Here is a 22,978-nt window from a genome sequence, read left to right as displayed (position 1 = left end):
CTGGGCAACGTCCTTGCAGACGGCCAATTCTCTCACTCCAGAGACGGCCAATTCTCTCACTCCAGAAGCAACTCCGGTTGCTCCTGACACGAAAAAAAAAAATAATCATGGACTGGAACTAGATTTATAGTCTCAGATAGATGTTAGCAAGATACACATGTAATCTGATTACTAGCTTTTTGTTCTTCCTACTTTTTTCAGAGTTGTCTGGGTATTAGTCCTAAATAACTTTCTTTCCTTTTCATTCATTTAAAAAATACCCCACGTGGCTGTAACAGGAGAATGATGGCTCTTCGCAGCGCTGTGTGTGTATTGAGCCTCCTTCCTGCTACAAAAGTAAAGCAGGGTGGGCCCAAGGTCACAGAAGCTGCTGTTGTCTGTCTGGGTATGTCTGGGCGTGAACACCACTTTTCAGTCCTAACCATCCTCTCCGTCTTCACACTCCCTGCTGTCCCTGGAGCTGGAAATAACTTCAGTCTTGTCAAGAAGAAGAGGGAGATGGCCAGGCCCTGTTGCACTAAATGACGTGATAATGGGAACTTAAACAACCACCTGTCAGTTGGTATTCTTTTTGTCGCTGCCATTACAATTGCCAAGGGCAGAATCAGAGATGAATAAAACGATCCCTTTCCACCATTATTTTGGGCCAACGCTGTCATGGTGCACGTGTTTTTGGGGCTGATTGGCTTTATGTTAATGAACTAGACTTTCATTCCCTCTGCCTCTTTCAGTCAGAGGGCTGGGAAGGGAGGAGGAAAACGTTTTTATAGATTGTTGTCTGCATGGAAAAATACTGTGTGGCTTGCCTTCTATTATTGGAATCGAATGATCTCTGGAGAGGAGGAAGGGTGTGTGAAAGTAGAATGTGCAAAACTGAAAGATCAGAGTCCTAGCAGCTGTCTGCTGTCCATAGGAGAAGAAACACAGAGCGAGCAGAGCAGTAATTTATACTGAAGAATCTTAACATCAAAATGAGGAGCCCTGGTGGCGAAGTGTGTTAAAGCACTGAGCTGGAGACCGAAAGGTCCCAGGTTCAAACCCCGGGAGCGGTGTGAGCGCCCGCTGTTAGCTCCAGCTCCTGCCAACCTAGCAGTTCGAAAACATGCCAATGTGAGTAGATTGATAGGTACTGCTCCGGCGGGAAGGTAACGGCGCTTCATGCAGTCATGCCGGCCACATGACCTTAGAGGTGTCTACGGACAACGCCGGCTCTTCGGCTTAGAAATGGAGATGAGCACCAACCCCCAGAGTCAGACATGACTGGACTTAACGTCAGGGAAAACCTTTACCTTTAACATCAAAATGCAGTGTGCAAACTTTTGAGTTGCACTGAATTCTCCAGGCATAGAGATTCAAAGCAAAACTGCAAAGCTTTACTTTAAATGGCAGTCCTTCTAGAATATCTTTAACTGAACAAAAATTAATTTTCTCTAACAAAACAGAGCAGAATCGCTTAAGCAGAAATAGAGGGTATTTATATTCAGAGCCAAATGGTAAAATATTTTGTTATCTATACCATTGCACGCTAGAAGTGGTGGTTTTGTTTTACATCAAATGGTATTCTCATTGTCATGCACATTGAAAATTAGCACACCAGGATAAATTATAAAATACATGCTGTTCTGACAGGATAGTTTTCAATACAGAGAGTTTGCCTCTTTGCATGGATAGCATTCCAACATGCAAGCTTGAGTGAATATGCTTAAAGTTATATGATTCAGGAAAAGCTGCACTACCAGATCCTCAGGGCAACTGAGTACAGGTTCAGGCTTTCATGAAAAAATATTATAGTCACCTGACCCTGCAGTTCACCAGCAGTACAGTAATGGCCACCTGGGTCTGCCAGATGGTTAGATTGATAAGCATCTATGTCTGGGATGGTGATTTTAGGTCTCTTGGTTGTGCATGAAGGGGGGGGGGGAGATCTGAGGAAAGGGCTCATCCCTTGTTCCCCTGACTTTGGCAGACTGGGAAGAGGCTCTGGAGATCTGTTGACCAGGATTTGCCTGATGGATGTGTACATAATGTTCCTGCCAGTCAGGAAGACACTTGGGTGGGTGGATGGAGTAAAAGGGGGGCGGATTATGAAGCTGCCATATGGTGCAACCAAAGACAATGGTACAGGGAGGGTCCTCAGTGAGTAGAACAGCCTGTAGTCTGGCTTGGCTAGAGGCAGTAGGACTTTCTTCCGTTGATCCCCCAGTCAGACTAGTTTGCTCATCAGATGTAGAAGGAACTTCTAAGAATCATAGAATGATCAAGTTGGAAGAGACCACAAGGCCTTTCTAGTCAATCCTCCTGCACGAACACACAAGCCAAACACTCCTTTCATCCACCAATCTACCTGTCTTCCTTACTGCTAGGAACACAAGGTAGCATATTCCCCTGTTGAGAAGCTGGAGAAGTCCAGCTTCCTTTCCTGGACCTTCTAGCAGCAGTTGAGTCCCTGGAAAACAGGCTAAAAGTATTTACATAAATTTAATACACTGTATCTTTTACAATAGATGCCAAAAAACAATCAACCAATAATAATACTGCTGAAAAAGACCCCCCAAAACATAAGCTATGTATTCAGGCTCTGAGCCACGTGGCAGTTTGATACTCTTATGCTTTACTGAAACTATATTTTTAACTATTTTGTTACTTTTATTGTTTTTATTTTATCTATGTTTTGTTCTGATGGATCATTTGTACTGGTATCAAGGGGCATTGGCCCCATGTGTAAGCTGCCCCGAGTCCCATTTGGGAGATGGTGGCAGGGTATAAAAATAAATTATTATTGTTGTTGTTGTTGTTGTTGTTGTTATTGGCTACTTGGCCCCAGTAATGTATAATGGACCATTCCACCTTTATTAGATCTGTGTAGGTTGGCTCTCTTTGGTTGTTATGTGTTGATGAATCCAGGATAGAACTACTAAATCACTGTTGAGTACTGTAGTTATACAAGCTCTGTTGTCTGTAGCCTGGCCTCATTGTCTTGCCAAGCCACTCTCGTGATCTCCCAAACATGGTACAAAAAGTACATTGTACAGGATGGTGGTGTCTGCAACAGCTCTCTCTGTCTTCAGTTAAGCCCTTGTTGCCTCACTTATTCTGGACATCTTTGTTCATCTAACATTCAGACCAGAAGGCCTGTATGTACTGGAAGTTGTGGTCTCAGAGTAGAGACAAGAAACTGGATTATCCATTAATTATTTAAAGCATTTGTATAAAGCCCTTTGACCAAGAAGGCAAATGGCATTCCCTGTTTTCAGGCTTACAATCACAGTTACATTCTTATAGAATCACTAGCTGTGCCCGGCCACGCGTTGCTGTGGCGAAGTTTGGTGGTATGGGAAATAAAGTATTGAGGAATTGGTGGTAGTTAAGGTCAAGGGTAAAGGTTTTCCCCAGACATTAAGTCCAGTCGTGTCTTACTCTGGAGGTTGGTGCTCATCTCCATTTCTAAGCCGAAGAGCTGGCGTTGTCCGTAGACTCCTCCAAGGTCATGTGGGATGACTACATGGAGTGGCGTTACCTTCCCGCCGGAGCAGTACCTATTGATGCACTCACATTTGCATGTTTTCGAACTTCTGGGTTGGGAGAAGCTGGAGCTAACAGTGGGGGCTCTCTCCGCTCCCCCAATTCAAACCTGTGGCCTTTCAGTCCAGAAGTTCAGCAGCTCAGCGCTTTAACACGCTGCGCCATCAGGGGATATTATTTCCTAAAGGTTGTGAATATACAATATTTCTGATTGGTTTTTTTTGTTTGTTGGAGGCAAGTATAAATGCTGCAATTAGGAAAAATGATTAGGATGTAATGGCCTTGCAGCTTTAAAGCCTGGCTGTTTCCTCCCTGAGTGAATTTTTTGTTGGGAGGTGTTAGCTGGCCCTGATTGTTTCCTGTCTGGAATTCCCTTGTTTTCAGAGTGGTGTTGTTTGCGATATTTTATGTGTTTCTACTGTCTGTAGCCCTGAGAAAACAGAGGATTTTCCAGACTTTGATGATGGGAATACTTTGTTGGGAGGTGTTAGCTGGCCCTGATTGTTTCCTGTGTGGAATTCCCCTGTTTATTTACTGTCCTGGTTTTAGAGATTATATTGTTCTGCATTATTCTATCCCAGTAATTATTTCATATTAAAGAAGAATCTCACTTATCCAACATTCGCTTATACAACGCAGTCTGCCTTTTCATAATCAATGTTTTTGTAGTCAGTGTTTTAAATTCATTGTGATATTTTAGTGGTAAATTTGTAAATACAGTACAGTAGAGTCTCACTTATCCAACATAAACGGGCCGGCAGAACGTTGGATAAGCGAATATGTTGGATAATGAGGAATTAAGGATAACCCTATTAAACATCAAATTAAGTTATGATTTTACAAATTAAGCACCAAAACATCATGTTAGACAACAAATTTGTCAGAAAAAGTAGTTCAGTACACAGTAATGCTATATAGTAATTACTGTATTTATGAATTTAGCACCAAAATATCACGATATATTAAAAGCATTGACTACAAAAATGCGTTGGATAATCCAGAACGTTGGATAAGCGAGTGTTGGATAATTGAGACTCTACTGTAAATACTACTGCGCATGGAACTACTTTTTCTGTCAAATTTGTTGTATAATATGATGTTTTGGTGCTTAATTTGTATAACGATTACCTAATTTGATGTTTAATTGGCTTTTCCTGAATCCCTTCTTATTATCCAACATATTCACTTATCCTGCCGGCCTGTTTGCGTTGGATAAGTGAGACTCTACTGTAAATTTCTAATCTTATATTATCTGCTCAGAACTGGATTATATGAGGCCCCTTCTTCACAGCTGTATAAAATGCACACTGAAGTGAATTATCTGGCAGTGTGGAGTCAAGATAATCCAGTGCAAAGCAGATAATATAAGATTATAAATGGGTTATATAGCTGTGTGGAAGGGCCTTGAGTCTACACTGCCATATAATCCAGTGCAAATTAGATAATCTGTGGAAGAAGCCTGAGGCCTAAATCTGCCTGTCCCCTAACTGAAACCTGGCTGTCCCTTGGTTGCTAGGCAACCAAGTGGGCAGAGATTAGCCCTCTAAACTGGCAGCAATTGGATAAAAATATTTATTGCTCTCCCTCAAATTAGGACTTTATTTTTCTTTTCTTTTTGTTGTATCAACCTTGAGGCGTGGATGATGGGTTGTGTTGTCAAATTTTGAGGTTGGGGGTCCTGTACTTTTGTTGTTTTGTGAATTGCCGTGATGCCATCACTCTTTTATTTATATAGATAGAATCATAGAATAGTAGCGTTGGAAGAGACCTCATGGGCCATCCAGTCCAACCTCTTGCCAAGTAGCAGAAATCTCATTCAAAGCACCCCCGACAGATGGCCATCCATCCTCTGCTTAAAAGCCTCCAAGGAAGGAGCCTCCACCACAGTCTGGGGGAGAGAGTTCCACTGCCGAACAGCTCTCACGGTGAGGAAGTTCTTCCTGATGTTCAGGTGGAATCTCCTTTCCTGTAGTTTGAAGCCATTGTTCCGCGTCCTAGTTCGCAGGGCAGCAGAAAACAAGCTTGTTCCCTCCTCCCTATGACTTCCCTTCACATATTTGTACATGGCTATCATGTCTCCTCTCAGCCTTCTCTTCTGCAGGTTAAACATGCCCAGTTCTTTAAGCCACTCCTCATAGGGCTTGTTCTCCAGACCCTTGATCATTTTAGTTGCCCTTCTCTGGACGCTTTCCAGCTTGTCAACATCTCCCTTCAATTGTGGTGCCCAGAATTGGACACAGTATTTCCAGGTGTGGTCTGATCAAGGCAGAATAGAGGGATAGCATGACTTCCCTGGATCTAGATGCTATACGCCTATTTATGCAGGCCAGAATCCCATTGGCTTTTTTAGCAGCTGCATCACATTGTTGGCTCATGTTTAACTTGTTCACGAGGACTCCAAGGTCTTTTTCACACGTACTGCTGTCGAGCCAGTGTTTTCTGGAGTGTTGGCTATCCCTCCCATTCAAGGAACAAGGGAAAAGGGGAATTAATAACCATGGTTATATTGGCCAGTTGGGATGGAAACAGCTAACTAGGGGTGAATCTACACTTGCAAGTTAATGCAATTTGACACCACGTTAACTGTCATGGCTCAATACCATGGAGGTCTGGGATTTGTAGTTTGGGAAGGCACCATCCCCCTTTGGCAAGGAAGGCTAAAGACTTGTAAAACTACAACCCCCATTATTCAATATCATTGAACCATGGTAGTTAAAGTAGTGTCAAACTGCGTTAAGTTTACGGTGTATTACTATTATTATTATTAGTAGTAGTAGTAGTAGTAGTAGTAGTAAGCTTTATTTATATCTCTAAAAGGACTTGGGGTGGCGAGATAAATCTCAGTTTGCTGAAATGGCCGGCTCTGGATGATGGGTAAGGTTTAAGCTTGACTGAAATATAGAGGGATGACTGACATTTCGCTCCTTTAAGCAAAGGACATGATGACATCCCAAGTTCCTGTATAGAACCCAACTACACACTGATAACAGTAGTGTCATCTGCTACACCAAAGAGGAACAATTGAGCTTAGGAGGTACAGAACATGCCATGTGGCACCCTATGTCTGTCTTCATCCACATCTTCACCATTGCCAGTCCAATAGCACCTGCTGAAAATGCTAGTGTCTTCACTCTGCTTTAGTCGTGCCTTGGAGAGAAGAAAATAACACACTTCACTTTAATGCAGGAACTGTTGTAGCATTATCTGAAGCCAAGAATGATTATTTTACATTATTTATTTGTTTGTTTGTTTATTTCCATCCTGCTTTTCTCCCATGGTGAGCCTCAAAGTTGTGTACAGCATGTTCCACGAGGGGCTGCTTCCACCTTGAGACACCATTGTTTGCTCTTTGTCAAATTAATTTACTTTGTGTCTAAAGTACACTGTGTGGTATAGAGATCTGAATGGTGGATTACAACTCTGGAAACTAGAGTTCAATTCCCCACCTGGCCATGGAAATCCACTGGGTGATCTTGGATAAATCATGCACTCTCAGCCCCAGAAAACCCCTATGATACAGCTGTCTTAGGGCTATCATATGTTGGAATTGACTCAAAGCTGTACAACAATAACAACAAGTAAAGTTGTGTTCTTGAATTACAATTATTTCTTGCACAACCAGCCCTCCTCCTTGTTGCATTTCTGCAGGTAGGCAAAGTCTTTTTATTCAGACAGGCTTTCAAGAATTGCCTGGCTACTGAACATAAGAGGCTTTTAATAAATTGGTGCTGTTCCTAAAGTAAGCATTTCAATTGACTTTTTAAGTCCATAATATTCTAATGTAAGAACTTGTTCAATTTTGCTTTAGCAGGACACCTTTTGAGTCTTCATGTGTTCTGGTTTTTAATCTTGTGAGGAAAAGGCATGATAAATGCAAGATAAAGAGATAAATGCACCTCAGAATGGATGCGCACAGAAACAACTTTGAGAAATACCCAGGTTGTGAATAAATTCCAATAACTTCCTTTAGTGAAGTTTCTAATCCAATTTGTTTGTATGGCTGAGGCACTTTGCTACCATCTAGTGGTGTCTGCTAGGTCAAATACAGTAAATATCTCATTCCTTGAAGAGGAACTGCTGATGGCCATCCATTTCTGTTATATATTCCTACACCTAGGTTCAAACCACATTTTCCTATATTTGTACATTTTGCCCAGTACAATGCCAGTTTCTGATATCCTGGACTAGGAAATCTGTGTTTGGAAAATGTGCAGATTTTAACAAAGGACCAGCCTACATGACAGTAGCCACCCTCTCCCTGCTTTGATATCACACGGAACATGCTGGGATGGACTTGCATGCATACTTTAACCTGTGGAAAGCAGAGGTCCAACATCTTTTGGCGTTGCCAGAGTGAAACATGAATTCAGACATGTGCTGGCACAAGCCAGCTTGGGCACCACAGCTGCAGTTGTTCTGGGTGTCTCTGATGCTGTCTGCTATCTGCCAAGTGGGATTCAACTCCTGATGCTGGCTTCTTCCTATCAGTTATGTTGATTTGTTCTTGGCACTTTCCTCTCTGCAGCTGTAGGCATACCAGTTTTCTTCCAGAAGATATTGAAGGGTATTAAAATGATGGTTGATCTGTGGTAAGAGCCAGGAGAAAGAGGTTCAACTGGGATGAAATTAATACAATGAAATTCAGCAGAAACATATGTAAAATTCTTCATTTAAGATACAAAAAGCAAGTGCATATATATAGGATGGGAATACTTGGCTCAACAGCACTACATGTGAAAAGGACCTCAGGATTGTTGTTGCACATAAATAGAACATGAGCCAGCTGTGTGATGCTGCCACAAGGAAGGCAAATGCTATAGTAGCCTGAATTAATAGAAGCATATTTTTCAATTCAAGGGAAATTATAAACCTTTATATTCTGGGCTGGTGAGGCCTTATCTGGAGTACTATGTTCAGTTCTAGGTGCCTCATTTTAAAAAAGAGCAAGTTCAGAGGAGACCAATGAGGATGATAAGTAGTAAGGAGAACAAAACATTTGAGGAATGGTTGAAGGAACTAGACATGTGCTGAAAGAATATATGACTGAAGTGTGACATGCCAATTGAGCATGAGAAGGAACTTCTTGACAGTGAGGTTGGTTCAGTAATAGAACCAATTACCTTGAGAAATGTCAAGGCTTCCTTTTCTGGATGTCTTCAAAAAGAGGCTGAAGAGATATCTACTGGGGATTCTCAAGCTGAATATCCTGAACTGAGCAGGAGATTGGTTCTGTTGCCCCATAGGGTACCTTCCAGTGCTATGATTTTATGATGCTATGATTGCCACAAAGACAGTAGCCAAAATGACATAATCTATGCACAAAACAGAAGCATTTGCTACCTCTGGCAAAATCCAAGATATACAAAACTATTCAACTGGTGGGGGAAAATCTAAGGAAGGAAAATAAGGTGGTTATGAAGATTCACCATCTGTGTTCCACATAAAGTGCTGAACATGTTGGGAAGGAGAATAGAAAAGAAGAGGAGGAAAGGAAAGGAATGGAGTTTAGAAAGGGGATGGATAGATGGATGAATGGAACCATGATTTGGAACCATTTCTACTGAAACATTTTGTCTCAATTCCCAGTATAACTAATAAAATCTGCTCCATTTATCCCAACATCTTATGGAATTTGGGTGGCAGTGCAATATATGGCCATACTGGTGGAGAATTGTGGGAGGTGTAGTCGCCAGTCCCAGGGGATAGTTCCTATGTCACACTTCCAACCCTAGTGTTTTTAGCTTCCTTATGTGTATTGCTTTATTGCAGAAATTCATGTACTCCTTGACTTGCAATGTCCTGTGTTTTTGCTTTGAAAAGAGACAGGGTTAATAAACAATTAAGTAAATACGTTGGAAAGCCCTATGAGTACAGCAAAGGCAGCAACTGGCACTCCATGAAGGCACGGTAATTAATTTTGTGGAGTACACTGAGGCCAGTTTCTTTCTTGGCTACGTCCTTGGCTCTTACCTCTCTGCCATTCTTTCTGCTCCTTGCTGCTGGCGCCTTTGCCTATTTGTATGCACCTCCATCCTCTGCGCTCGCTCATCTGTTTGAGGTCTGTCATTGCAGCTGACCCGTTCAGTTAAGAATCCATTGCTTTTATGCTGGGTGGGGGGTTGCTTTTCTGACTGCCCTTTCCCCCCTCTCTTCCTTTAAAAAGGAGAACAGGGAATGAAGGCGAGAGGGACCGATTCATGCCAGCTCATTTGTGTGAGTGTGCAAAGGCTAACGGCAGCACTGAGTTACATCACAGCGCCTTGACACAGTTATAAAACAGAAAGAGCGCTTAGGAGCATAACAAGCCACTTTGGCATTGCCTCAGGATTTGAGAGGGAATCTGTCTCATTCTGGAAAAATTAATGATTCCAACATAATTTGAAGAGCATTATATGGCTCATTAAAAAGACATTGCGCGGACCAGGCAGAGTGGTGTCTGCAGGCTCCCAGGCAGCATTGATGGCCTTTCCAGAGGTCTCTGATGAAAAATATGGCAAAAGGGTGTAAGCAGCAAGTGAGTTTGCTGACAGTTTGCCCTTTCTCTCTAGTTTTGAAGAGCCACCTAGCAGTGAAGTCCAGCAAATCAAATTATAACACCTTTTCTAGGTAGGTGATGGTAAAATTTAGGTTGGTGGTGATGAGAAATTATATGTCTGAATGCTTCACATGCTGTTTGCAGTGGACCGTCTCCTTGCAAATTAAAAGAAACAGTTCAGGAAAAAGTCCAAAAGACTGGAGGGCTATTGAAATGTTTGGACCTCTATCTACAGTCTGATGAAACATGGCTCATCCTTTTCCTTCCCCTTCCTTCTTCCCTCTTCTCTCCCCTTTTCCTTCCCATTTCCTTTCTTCCCCTTCCCCTTTCCTTCCTTCCTTCCTCCCTCCTCCTCCTCCTCTTCTTCTTTGGAGAACATATATCAGAATGTCTCACCCTGCATGTTGATTCGTCAAGCTAGCTAGGGCATTCTGGGAGTTGTAGTTTAAAAATGTAACATTTTTAGCCTCTGATAATTTCCCTATTTGATGGGACAGTTGTCACATTAAATGTGTAAGCTGCTTCTAATTTGGTAAAGGGCTTTTGTGGCCATTAAGAGCCGCAAAGGGATCATGTCCCAGGAATTCAGAGTGGTGGGACCATACCATCCAACTATCTTGATTTGTCAGGAATAATCTTAATTAATTCTCACTCGTCCCACTTTTTCAGCTGTTTTATAATATCCCAGGATGTATCTACATTGTAGAATTTATGCAGTTTGACACTACTTTAGCTCTCATGGCACAATATTATGGAATAATAACAGTTGCAATTTTTCACTGCCTTCTCTGCTAGAGTGCTGGTGCCCCCCCCAAAAAAACTACAACTCCCATGATTCTAAAGCATTGAGCCATGGTAGTTAAAGTGGTATCGATGCTATTAATTCTACAGTATAGATCAGGCATGGGCAAACTTTTTTGCCTTGGGCCACATTGTGGGCCTGACTCAGACGGCAGGGCCGGGAGGGAGAGGGCCTATGAGAGAGTGGGGCCTGGAGGGGTTGGGGCAGGGCCTGGGCCATCCTCAGGTTGTCTTCCTGGCATAAGGATGGGGCTGCTTGCCTGATCCTTATGCCAGGAGAAAAATGAGACATGCAGCAACTGCCCTGATCCTCCTTCTCTGATCTTTGGGCTGTCCTCTCGGCATTATACTGGGAGGAGGGCGAGACAGGTGACAGCCAAGAGCGCTTTGGAGGACTCTTAGCTTCTGCATTCCTTCCTCGGGTTGCCCTCTCAGCATAAGGACAGGGCCGCTTGCACCATCCTTATGCCGGGAGGAGGGCAAGACATGCTGTGGCTGAGAGCACTTCAGAGGACCCTCAGCTGCTGTGTGCCTGCCTCCCCCATCCTTTCTGCATAAGGATGTTGCAGGCCACCATGTCTTTATGCTGAGAGGACAGTGAAAATGAGGAGGGCCTGAGGTAAGCACCCAGGGGGCCGCATCCGGCCCCCGGGCATTAGTTTGCCCATGCCTGGTATAGCTGTACCCTCAGTGTCTCTTTCCTCCTCCTCTTCTTTCCTCACTTTGCCTTCAGCTTATTTCAGTTGCTGCTAACTAAGTTCAAATTGCAAAAGTATTTTCCACTTAATTAGTTCAGCAGAATGGAAAAGAGAGAAAGGGAGTGCAGGCAGATGGATAGACAGACGGACAGACTGGACAAAATATGAGCAAGAACATCATCTCATTTCAGAGGATTGTCTCTCTTTTTTTGTATTTTCTGGGATTCATGTTCCCCTTTGCAACTGAGCAATACACACATCTCCCTTTTTATTTGAAGTGGGTGAACAAACTTTTCCCTTACAACAAGGCTCCCATCTCATTATGTTTGTACAGAGCTCTTGGTGCTGCTTTGGGATCAAAGTTAGATGCAAGTAGAGTGCTGAGAGGAATTTTGTTCTTGTTGCCTTAAAAAAAACTATGTGAGCAGAAAAGGATTTTGCACAGAAAGCTTTCTAATCAAGAAACATCATCTGAAATCTCAAATGCAGATTCTGAAGTGCGAACAGTCAAATCCTTGTGCGTTTTTGAACAGATTGCTTCCAATTCTCCATGCTCAGTCTCATGGGAAATGCTGCTCTACTTGGATGTTTCTTCTGCTCAAAATATAGATGAACGATCACAGAGAGACTTAATTTTTTTATTATCTAAAGCATTTATACCTTGCCCTTTTCACTCAAGGTGGTACACAATAAGATCTCAATTGTATGGGCCTCCAGATGTCCCGTAACCCTAGCCAGCAAATGCTGGGGAATTTTGTGGATTGCATTGCAACAGAGTGCTGCAGAATCCCCATCCCTGATTTAAAAAACAAAACAGAAACCAATCAGTAATTCACAATTACCAAAATTGCAATAGGTGATAACCGACATGTGCTTACCTTCAAGGAAGTCCAAGGGAAGGAATACAGTGGGATGTCTTAGCGAGTGGACATGCACAAGATTTTGCTTTCCTTATCTTCCTTTCACAAAAGGAGCCTCACTCTGATTCTTACTGATTCTGTTGAGTGAACTGGCACATCTTTGGCCACTCCTCAACTCTCCTAAATAGTGATTCCAAAGCTTGGGATAGCTTATGACTCTTGGGTGTTTCTGATGTAATAGGATCTACAGCAGACACACACATTGGGAGATAGTAGTGTTTTAAATTGAGTTAACCAGCTATTTGAATTGAGCAAAGTTATAATAAGTCAGAGAAGATGATATTGCAGTATAGAGTCCCATGCTCTGCTGTTTGGAAATGTTTCTGTTGGGGCTACTGTATTCTAAATCTGTAGCTGGATTAGGAATTTTGGATATTATAGTCCAATAAAATCATTCTACTTTCTTGTCTCTCAGCAAAGCATTCCAGTTAACAGTCTTGCAGCTGTATTCTGCACCAGATGAATTTTCCAGACAGTTTCAGAAGCAGACCTACGTACAATTCATCATAGTAATTCAGTCTTGATGTGATTAATGCATATGTGGCTCTGTTCAGACCTGCCTTCTTCAGAAGTGAGCACTGTTAGCGCACCTGCTGAATTTGATGGAATATATTTTTGGATGTAGCTATGGTGTACCTGGTCATCCACAGATAAAACTACGTCCATAAACATTCCCAGTGGGCTATACCACCCCTTGCTTTGATTGACTTGGATTGAATTTCAGTTTATTTGCCACATTCCACTAAGTTCAGGATCTTTCACCCCTGGATTGAGATAAGGAATGGCTGGTGGGCAGATCCACATGCATACCATAAATTCCATATCTTTGGATTTTATGATGTCACAACACAAATTTGACCCTGGGCAATGTTTCTCAAATATTCTGAAATGCTGCTTCTTTCTCCTCAAAACTTGTTACATCTTAGTCACATCTTTTCTGTGTGATAACTAGGCTTGCAATAGTTAGGGCAGGGTGTCAAACCCATTTTCATCGAGGGCCACATCACCCTTATGGAGCCCCCGATGGCGTAGTGGATTAAAGCCTTGTAACTTGAAGGTTGGGTTGCTGACCTGAAGGCTGCCAGGTTCGAATCCCACCCGGGGAGAGCACAGATGAGCTCACTCTATCAGCTTCAGCTCTATGCGGGGACATGAGAGAAGCCCCCCACAAGGATGGTAAAAACATTAAAAACAACAACAACAAAAAACAACAAAAAACCAAACATCCGGGTGTCCCCTGGGTAATGTCCTTGCAGACAGCCAATTCTCTCACACCAGAAGCGACTCAGGTTGCTCCTGGAATGAAAAAAACCCCTTATGGTTTCATTTATAGGGCCATTGAATCCATGAACAGAAAATTCATGGATACAATTATATATATATACTAGCAGTGCCCGGCCACGCATTGCTGTGGCGAAACATGGTGGTATGGGAAATAAAGTATTAAGGAATTGGTGGTAGTTAAGGTAAAGGGTAAAGGTTTTCCCCAGACATTAAGTCCAGTCGTGTCTTACTCTGGAGGTTGGTGCTCATCTCCATTTCTAAGTCGAAGAGCCTGCGTTGTCCGTAGACTCCTCCAAAGTCATGTGGGATGACTGCATGGAGCGGCGTTACCTTCCCGCCGGAGCAGTACCTATTGATGCACTCACATTTGCATGTTTCCGAACTTCTGGGTTGGCAGAAGCTGGGGCTAACAGTGGGGGCTCTCTCCACTCCCCCAATTCAAACCTGTGGCCTTTCGGTCCAGAAGTTCAGCAGCTCAGCGCTTTAACACGCTGCGCCATCAGGGGATATTATTTCCTAAAGGTTGTGAATATACAATATTTCTGATTGTTTTTTGTTTGTTTGTTGGAGGCAAGTATGAATGTTGCAATTAAGAAAAATGATTAGGATGTAATGGCCTTGCAGCTTTAAAGCCTGGCTGTTTCCTCCCTGAGTGAATTTTTTGTTGGGAGGTGTTAGCTGGCCCTGATTGTTTCCTGTCTGGAATTCCCTTGTTTTCAGAGTGGTATTGTTTGCGATATTTTATGTGCTTCTACTGTCTGTAGCCCTGAGAAAACAGAGGATTTTCCAGACTTTGATGATGGGAATACTTTGTTGGGAGGTGTTAGCTGGCCCTGATTGTTTCCTGTGTGGAATTCCCCTGTTTATTTACTGTCCTGGTTTTAGAGATTATATTGTTCTGCATTATTCTATTCCAGTAATTATTTCATATTAAAGAAGAATCTCACTTATCCAACATTCGCTTATACAATGTTCTGGATTATCCAACGCAGTCTGCCTTTTCATAATCAATGTTTTTGTAGTCAGTGTTTTAAATTCATTGTGATATTTTAGTGGTAAATTTGTAAATACAGTACAGTAGAGTCTCACTTATCCAACATAAATGGGCCAGCAGAACGTTGGATAAGCGAATATGTTGGATAATGAGGAATTAAGGATAACCCTATTAAACATCAAATTAAGTTATGATTTTACAAATTAAGCACCAAAACATCATGTTAGACAACAAATTTGTCAGAAAAAGTAGTTCAGTACACAGTAATGCTATATAGTAATTACTGTATTTATGAATTTAGCACCAAAATATCACGATATATTGAAAGCATTGACTACAAAAATGCGTTGGATAATCCAGAACGTTGGATAAGCGAATATGTTGGATAATGAGGAATTAAGGATAACCCTATTAAACATCAAATTAAGTTATGATTTTACAAATTAAGCACCAAAACATCATGTTAGACAACAAATTTGTCAGAAAAAGTAGTTCAGTACACAGTAATGCTATATAGTAATTACTGTATTTATGAATTTAGCACCAAAATATCACGATATATTGAAAGCATTGACTACAAAAATGCGTTGGATAATCCAGAACGTTGGATAAGCGAGTGTTGGATAAGTGAGACTCTACTGTAATTACTACATAGCATTACTGCGCATGGAACTACTTTTTCTGTCAAATTTGTTGTATAATATGATGTTTTGGTGCTTAATTTGTATAACGATTACATTTGATGTTTAATTGGCTTTTCCTGAATCCCTTCTTATTATCCAACATATTCACTTATCCTGCCGGCCTGTTTACGTTGGATAAGTGAGACTCTACTGTATATTGATAATCTTAAATTATCTGCTTAGAACTGGATTATATGAGGCCCCTTCTTCACAGCTGTATAAAATGCACACTGAAGTGGATTATATGGCAGTGTGGAGTCAAGATAATCCAGTGCAAAGCAGATAATATAAGATTATAAGTGGGTTATATAGCTGTGTTGAAGGGCCTTGAGTCTACACTGCCATATAATCCAGTACAAATTAGATAATCTGTGGAAGAAGTCTAAGTGAGGCCTAAATCGGCCTGTCCCCTAACTGAAATCTGGCAGCAATTGGATAAAAAAAATTATTGCTCTCCCTCTAATTAGGACTTTATTTTTCTTTTCTTTTTGTTGTATCAACCTTGAGGCGTGGATGATGGGTTGTGTTGTCAAATTTTGAGGTTGGGGGGCCTGTACTTTTGTTGTTTTGTGAATTGCCGTGATGCCATCACTATTTATATATATATCTATATATATAAAAGAGTGATGGCATCACGGCAGTGGACAAAACAACAAAAGTAAACACCCCACAACCTCGAAAATTGACAGCACAACCCCTCATCCACGCCTCTAGGTTGATACAACAAAAAGAAAAGAAAAATAAAGTCCTAATTAGAGGGAGAGGAATAATTGTTTTTATCCAATTGCTTCCAGTTAGAAGGCTAAGCTCTGCTCACTTGGTCTCCTAGCAACCCACTCAGCCCAGGGGACCCTTTACCTTAACTACCACCAATTCCTCAATACTCTATTTCCCATACCACCATACTTTGCCACAGCAACGCGTGGCCGGGCACAGCTAGTATATATATATATATATATATATACACACACACATACACACACACACACACACACACACACACACACACACACAGTGGCCAGTGTTCTTTAGTTTTTGCCCAATTTGATTCCCCAGGCATTATTGAATGATAACTCCCATCAATTTTGATTATTTGCCATGCAGCCTGAGGATAATGGGAACTGCAACCCAACAGCACTGGTGCTTCTGGGGTTGGGGAAAGATTAAATGACATTTTAAAGTCAAATATCATATCCACAAGACTTGTATATAAATCCAAACCTTATCATCCTGACTAAACAGAACAAACTGCAGCCTTCCAGATGTTACTGCATTATAATTCCCATCAGGCTCTAGTCATGATATCTACTGATGACGAATACAGGAATTGTAGTCCAGCATAAAATGGCATTGCAGGTCAGATTTGGCCTGTGGGCCTTGAGTTTAACACATGCGAGTTAGAGACCTGTGTTTCTGCTCCTTTCATGGACAGTATATTCGACTTTGAGACAAATTCCATTTGATTTACAATTTCCACTTTGAGCAACTCTGTGAGTTACCATGAGTACATGGAGAATGACTAATCTCATGTCAACTCTTGGCTTAGCCAACTCCACAGGGTTATAGTGAAAATACTCCCATGTTTTCTTTACTCAGGTCGATGGGGTTAATATTAGTTTCAAATAAATATGATGGCTAAAAAGATCATGGGCATAGAATGAGCACAGGTGAATTCAGGAAGGTTGGGTCCAGGAACAAGCTGCAGATTTGTCTGGTACGCTTTAACCATAGATAATTAACAGAGCTTTGTAGCAAGCACATCTTCCTTCCCTTCTCTTTAAACAGTTTGCTTTTAAAAGCTTTAGAAGAGGAAAAATTGTTATATTTAATTCTCTCAATATTTTTAAAATTATTTCCCATTCTTGTTTCATTGGCTCACAGGAGCAAGAAAGCTCAAGGAAGAGGAAATGAAATAAACAATAAAAAGCATCAGGGGAATTTTCAGCCCTTCCTCATCCATTGCAATGCATGCATAAAACTGGTAAAGGACACCCAAGGACACAGCTATTGAGAATCTTCGTCTTGCAATGCTGAAATAAAAACAGCAACTTTCCAGTTGCTTCCCAGTATTACTCTGCTGGATTCTACCACTTTTGAACCACCAAATGTATCCCAGTATGTTTTCAATCTTATTCATCTGCTTGCAAGTATATTCCCTGCTTTTACAGTTTCTATCACTGCACTCAGCTCAATTTTCAGGGTTTACCTGCTTTGTCCCGAATTAATCCTTTTTTACTGGAGGCGCCATTTGGACGCCTCCCATAAAAGTCCGACAGGGCCCGCATTTTGGGCTCTGTCTGGAAGGATCTTAGGTTCTCCAGCATTACACTTGTTGATTTTCACCAGAAGCTGGAGGTTCAAAGGATTCCTATCTATCCTCTAGACTGTTCCACTATTTTATGTCCCTGCTCTCTGTGGTTTTATTCATATGTCTTTCTCACCAAGTTTTAATTTAGTGTTCATGTGGCCTGCCCTGGTTTTTATTGCTTTTTCTGAATTTTGGATTGTAATGTATGTTATTATTTATTGTATTGTTAAATTGTGTTATGATATGTTGTTTTATATTTTGTCATATTGTATGGTTTTGGGCATTGCCCCATGTAAGCCGCCCCGAGTCCCCGTTGGGGAGATGGTGGCGGGGTATAAATAAAGTTTTATTTATTATTATTATTATTATTATTATTATTATTATTATTATTATTATTCCTAGAACCTCTGTAGGACCTACAGATTCCTGGAGAAAATGCTTCTTTAGGCATTTGTGGGTCTGCCAGCATGAATCTATAGTCAAACTCTGCTGGTAATTGACCATAGAGCCATGTTTTAAGAGCTAACAAATTTCTAACAAGGCATTCTTTAGGAATTCGTAGGCTTTACAATTAATACAATTTGATAACACTTAGGGTTGCTGTGAGTTTTTTGGGCTGTATGGCCATGTTCCAATAGCATTCTTTCCTGATGTTTCACCTGCATCTGTGGCTGGCATCTTTAGAGGTTGGCAGTGAAGCAAGTGGAGTGTATATATATCTGTGGAATGCCCAGGGTGAGAGAAAGAACCTTTGTTAAAAGCAAGTGTGAATGTTGTAATTAGCAAGCTTGAATAGCATTGAGTAGCCATGAAGCTACAAGGTCAATCATTGACGGTATCTGTATAGAGGTAGCCTGGCCTCTGATGCATGGAAACATCCTCTGTTTGGGAGGTGTTGGCTGGCAGTTGATTGCTTACTGTATGCAGTTCTCCTGTTTCTGAGTGGTGTTCACTATTTACTGTCTTGATTCTGGTGTTTTTTAATACTGGTAACCAGATTTTTTTTCATTGTCATGGTTTCCTCCATTCTGTTGAAGTTGTTCATGTGCATGAGGATTTCAGTAGCTTCTCATGGTTGCCAGAGTCGTCTAGAATTTCTGTGTTCTCAAATAATATTCTGTGTGTACGTTGGTTCATTAGGTGCTCTGCTATAGCTGACTTCTCTGGTTGAATTAGCCTGCAGTGCCTTTCATGTTCTTTGATTCGTGTCTGGGCACTGCATTTGGTGGTCCCTATGCAGACTTGTTCACAACTGCATGGAATATGGTAGACTCCTGCAGAGGTGAGAGGATCTCTCTCATCCTTTGCTGAACATTGCATTTAATGAATTTTTAGTATATCTGTAGATTGTTTGTAGGTTGTGTTTCTTCATCAGTTTCCCTATGCAGTTAGCGGTTCCCTTGATGTATGGTAAGAACACTTTTCCTCTAGGTGGATTTTTGTCTTTACTCCTGTGGCTTGTTCTTGGTCTTGCAGCTCTTCGTATGTCTGTCGTAGAATAGCCATTAGCCTGTAGAACCTGGTTTTGGTGGTTCAGTTCACCTTGGGAGGAGCTGGAGTTCATTTTAACTGCCATGGCTCCATGATATAGAACCATGGGAATTGTAATTTTAAAAGATCTTCTTTGCCAAAGAGTGCTGTTGCCTCACCAAACTACAACTCCCAAGATTCCATGGCAGTTAAAATGATGTTAAACTGCATTAGTTCTGTAGTGTAGACCATTGTCATACTGATAGTCAAAAATACAGAGTTTATTACAAAAGATGTTACAGACTTAACTGCCTGTCTAATATTTCAAGGCAGGGGTAGAGCAATTGTCACTTGCTTTTCCCATAATGGTTAATAGCAATATATAATATAATACAGTGATTGCCAAAGTGGGTGCTACCACCCCCCAGTGGGCGCTGGAGCAATCCAGGGGGGCAGTGATTGCACCTATTATGACACGGGGGCGGGGCCAGAGGAAGGGCGGAGCCTCTTCCCAAGTGACGGAGACAGGGCTGAGAATCTATACCTCTGCTGAGGTGCTTGTTGGATCACAGAGGGCGGAGTTAGGGAAGGGGGTGGGGCCTCCTTCCAAGAGCCCGAGACAGGGCTGAGCCTCTGCACCTCTCTTGAGAGGCCTCTTAGAACTAAAGGGCAGGGCTAGGGGCGGGCGCAGGGCCTCTTCCCAAAAGCCTCTGTATAACTCCCCTGAGGCACTTGTTAGAACACGGGGCGGGGTGTAGAGGTCCAGCCCTGTCAGGCACTTGGGAAGAGGCCCTGCCCCCTCCTCTAGCCCTGCCCCCTGTGTCCTGGCAGGCGCCGCAGGACAGGGATAGAAGCTCAGCCCTGCCTCAGAGCTCGTAACTCCACCCATCCCAGTCTCGCCCACCTCCCCCTCCCAGCCCTGCATCTTGAACTGGGAAGAGGCTCAGCCTCGCCCTCTTGAGCAGGAACCACGCCCACCCCTCTAAGCCACGCCCCCTTTCCAGGGGGTGCTGAGTAATATTTTTTCTGGAAAGGGGCGGTAGGCCAAATAAGTTTGGGAACCACTGATATAATATATAACAATAGCAAAGCTGAGTTTTGGAAGTTACTTTTCACAAGCTGTTACATTTATTATTTAGAGCCTCCCCAAGAAAATTGCTAAGATAACATTTAAAAAAAATAACTCTTTTTTTCCATTTTTCAAACATTGTGAAATAATTAATTTTTTCGTTATTTTTCAAAAATCTGGCTTGTAATGTTAAGTAGCAGCATGAGTCAGCATTTGAATGAGGTGATATTTGTGGCCATAACTCTGTCAACATAAAAAAATTAAGAAGTTGGTTAGATTATAAAAGGAATAAACTGTGTTGCAACTCTAATGTAATCCAGTTAACCTTCATAATTAGAGGAATGAATTAATAAACAAAAGACTTTTTATTTGTAACTAGCTACTTCTCAAATCCAATCTGGTATTTGTGGCATCATCTTGATTTCTGTGTTGTTGTTCTTTACACTCAAGTAGTGGTTTTGAAGGGAGAGCTGGCAGTAAAAGCATCATTTGTTTTATCTCCTACACGTCATCTTATCTGTTTGTTGTCAGGCACTTCTCTTTTACTAGTTGGTTTCAAGGTAGGGACATCCCAGACCTTGTTGTTTCAGTTACCTAATGCTTGAGGTTTTCTGAAGATAAGCACCCTGCAGTTTGCACAATACTCTGATTCTGTGCTTAACAGGAGCCAGCCTTGACTGCGTAGATAAATACCATGTAAATAATTCAGCATGAATGCTACTCGTCAAAACAAACAAACAAAGCACATTTTGTCTAAGATTATCATGACTAATTTTTGTTTTCTCATGGGTGCTTTTTGTTTTGTATTTTGGTGTTTCATTATATTGGTAGGGTTTCTTTTCTTTTCAGTTCACCTTGCTTGGAACAATACCCTGGTCCTTTTGCAGACTCAACACAGTTGTATTGTTGTTGTTTTCTCTCTCATCGAGGAAGAATATCAGAACAAGGGAAGAGTCTGCATTCAGCATTAGCAATAGAACCAAATGAGGTTGGGTTGCACTGTTGTTGTTTCTTTCTCTCTCTCTCTCTCTCTCTCTCTCTCTCTCTCTCTCTCTCTCTCTCTCTCTCTCTCTCTCGTGTATACAAGAGGAAGAGTATCAGAACAAGGAGAATGTGCATTCAGCATTAGCAGCATTAACAAAACCAAATGAGGATGGGTTAAGAATTCATTCGCTAGAAATAGGATGTTGACACATCTTTATAGTAGTGCCCTACTACTTTGGTTTGGTGGATTAACATTTTGAGCTTCAGAAGATGTATGCTCCAAATATAGCAAAGTCAAAGTATGTATGTATGTTCTGCAAAGGCTCCTACATAGTTTGATGGATCTGGACCAGATTTGGTACACACATGCTTCATTATTCAACGTAAAATACTGGCATGCTTTCAACTAAAAAAACCCCCACCCCTTTAGGATTCAGAGCTAAGGAAAAGAAAAGGAACGAAGCAGATTGGCTAGGTCATAGAGGTGTGCAATTTGGCCAAAAAGCATGCCGTTTCAGGGTCCATTTTCGGCAAACCCCCATTCTGTTTACTGGGAAGTTACTCGAATTGGGAGGAGTGTTGCCATTTTCATTCGACAAAGATTCGGCCCATTGGCTACAAACTGTAAAGGCTCAATCCTCCATCATTTTAAGGCCTATCTGCATGAAACCTACCTCAGTTTTAGACCCCATTTACAAATGAAGGCCTGCCAAGTTTCAGAACAATTCACCTATCTACTGTTTTTTAAGAAATTAATTCAAATTTTTACCAAAACATTTTTAAAAATAATTCAAACTGAAAGAGAGGATTCTGGGAATTGTAGTCACTGGTTGTGTCCATTCTCAGTCAATCAGAGCAGGGACACAACCAGGCCTTTTCTTGGCTAAGAGAGAAAAACTTCAACTCCCATAATGCTCCGAGAGGAACTCGGAGACTTTTCAATGCCCTCTCCATGCAAGTGCTGCTGGGAAAATGAATTCCCAGCAGGTTCCTTTCTGGAGGAGAAGGCTAGGTAATGTTTCCACTGGTGGGGAGGGAGAAAAGATGCTTCAGGATCTTCTCTAGGAGCCCCATGGCAGACCCCTGCCTCAGGTATATTGCAGACTTAACTCCATCCTCTCCATTAGCTGATAAATCCAGCTCTCTTGATCTGTTTGGCCCAGGTTTTTGGTTCCCTTCTCCCCGTTCTGTTTTTCGGGATTACACAAAATCGCTCACCAAATACTACAAATCGCTTTCCATCAAACTGATTCGGGACCAAGCCTACTAGGTGATGTGTGTATGTGAAAAGGAGGGAGGGAGGGACAGAGGGAAGAAAGAAAGAAAGAAAGAAAGAAAGAAAGAAAGAAAGAAAGAAGGAAAGAAAGGAAAGAAAGGAAAGGAAAGGAAAGGAAAGGAAGAAAGAGAAAAAGAGAAAAAGAATGAAAAGAAGGAAAAGAAGGAAAAGAAGGAAAAGAAAAAGAAAAAAAGAAGGGGAAGGAAGAAAAAGATGGTAAATGAAAGGGAGAGAGAAGGAAAGAAATGAGGAAGAAAGGAAAAGAAGGGAAGAGAGGGAAAGGGAAAAGGAAAGAAAGAAAAGAGAGAAGGAGAAGGTGTATGAGGGAAAGGAAGGAAGAAAAGAAAGAAAGAAACACAAAGAAAATGCATACCTGGTCAACACTGTGTGTATATATAGTATATACTAAGAGCACTATACGCAGATGTAAGCCC

At 41.7% G+C, this 22,978-nt stretch overlaps 1 protein-coding gene and 1 long non-coding RNA gene across 14 annotated transcripts in view; one reads left to right on the top strand and one right to left on the bottom strand.

Moving 5' to 3' along the window:
* Positions 1-22,978, top strand: part of srcin1 (SRC kinase signaling inhibitor 1) — a 366,662-nt gene that overhangs the window by 41,342 nt on the left and 302,342 nt on the right. The gene's annotated exons all lie outside the window — the stretch shown is intronic.
* On the bottom strand, positions 6,740-9,819 carry LOC134299977 (uncharacterized). The gene is made up of 2 exons (XR_010007238.1): positions 9,493-9,819; positions 6,740-8,106 (listed from the first exon to the last, which is right to left on the bottom strand). It is a non-coding gene; the product is annotated as an uncharacterized LOC134299977 (long non-coding RNA).

Source organism: Anolis carolinensis, chromosome 6 (genome assembly GCF_035594765.1).
Source record: "Anolis carolinensis isolate JA03-04 chromosome 6, rAnoCar3.1.pri, whole genome shotgun sequence".
In the NCBI taxonomy this organism is placed as follows: Eukaryota; Metazoa; Chordata; class Lepidosauria; order Squamata; family Dactyloidae; genus Anolis; species Anolis carolinensis.
This window is presented reverse-complemented; position numbering and strand designations above follow the sequence as displayed.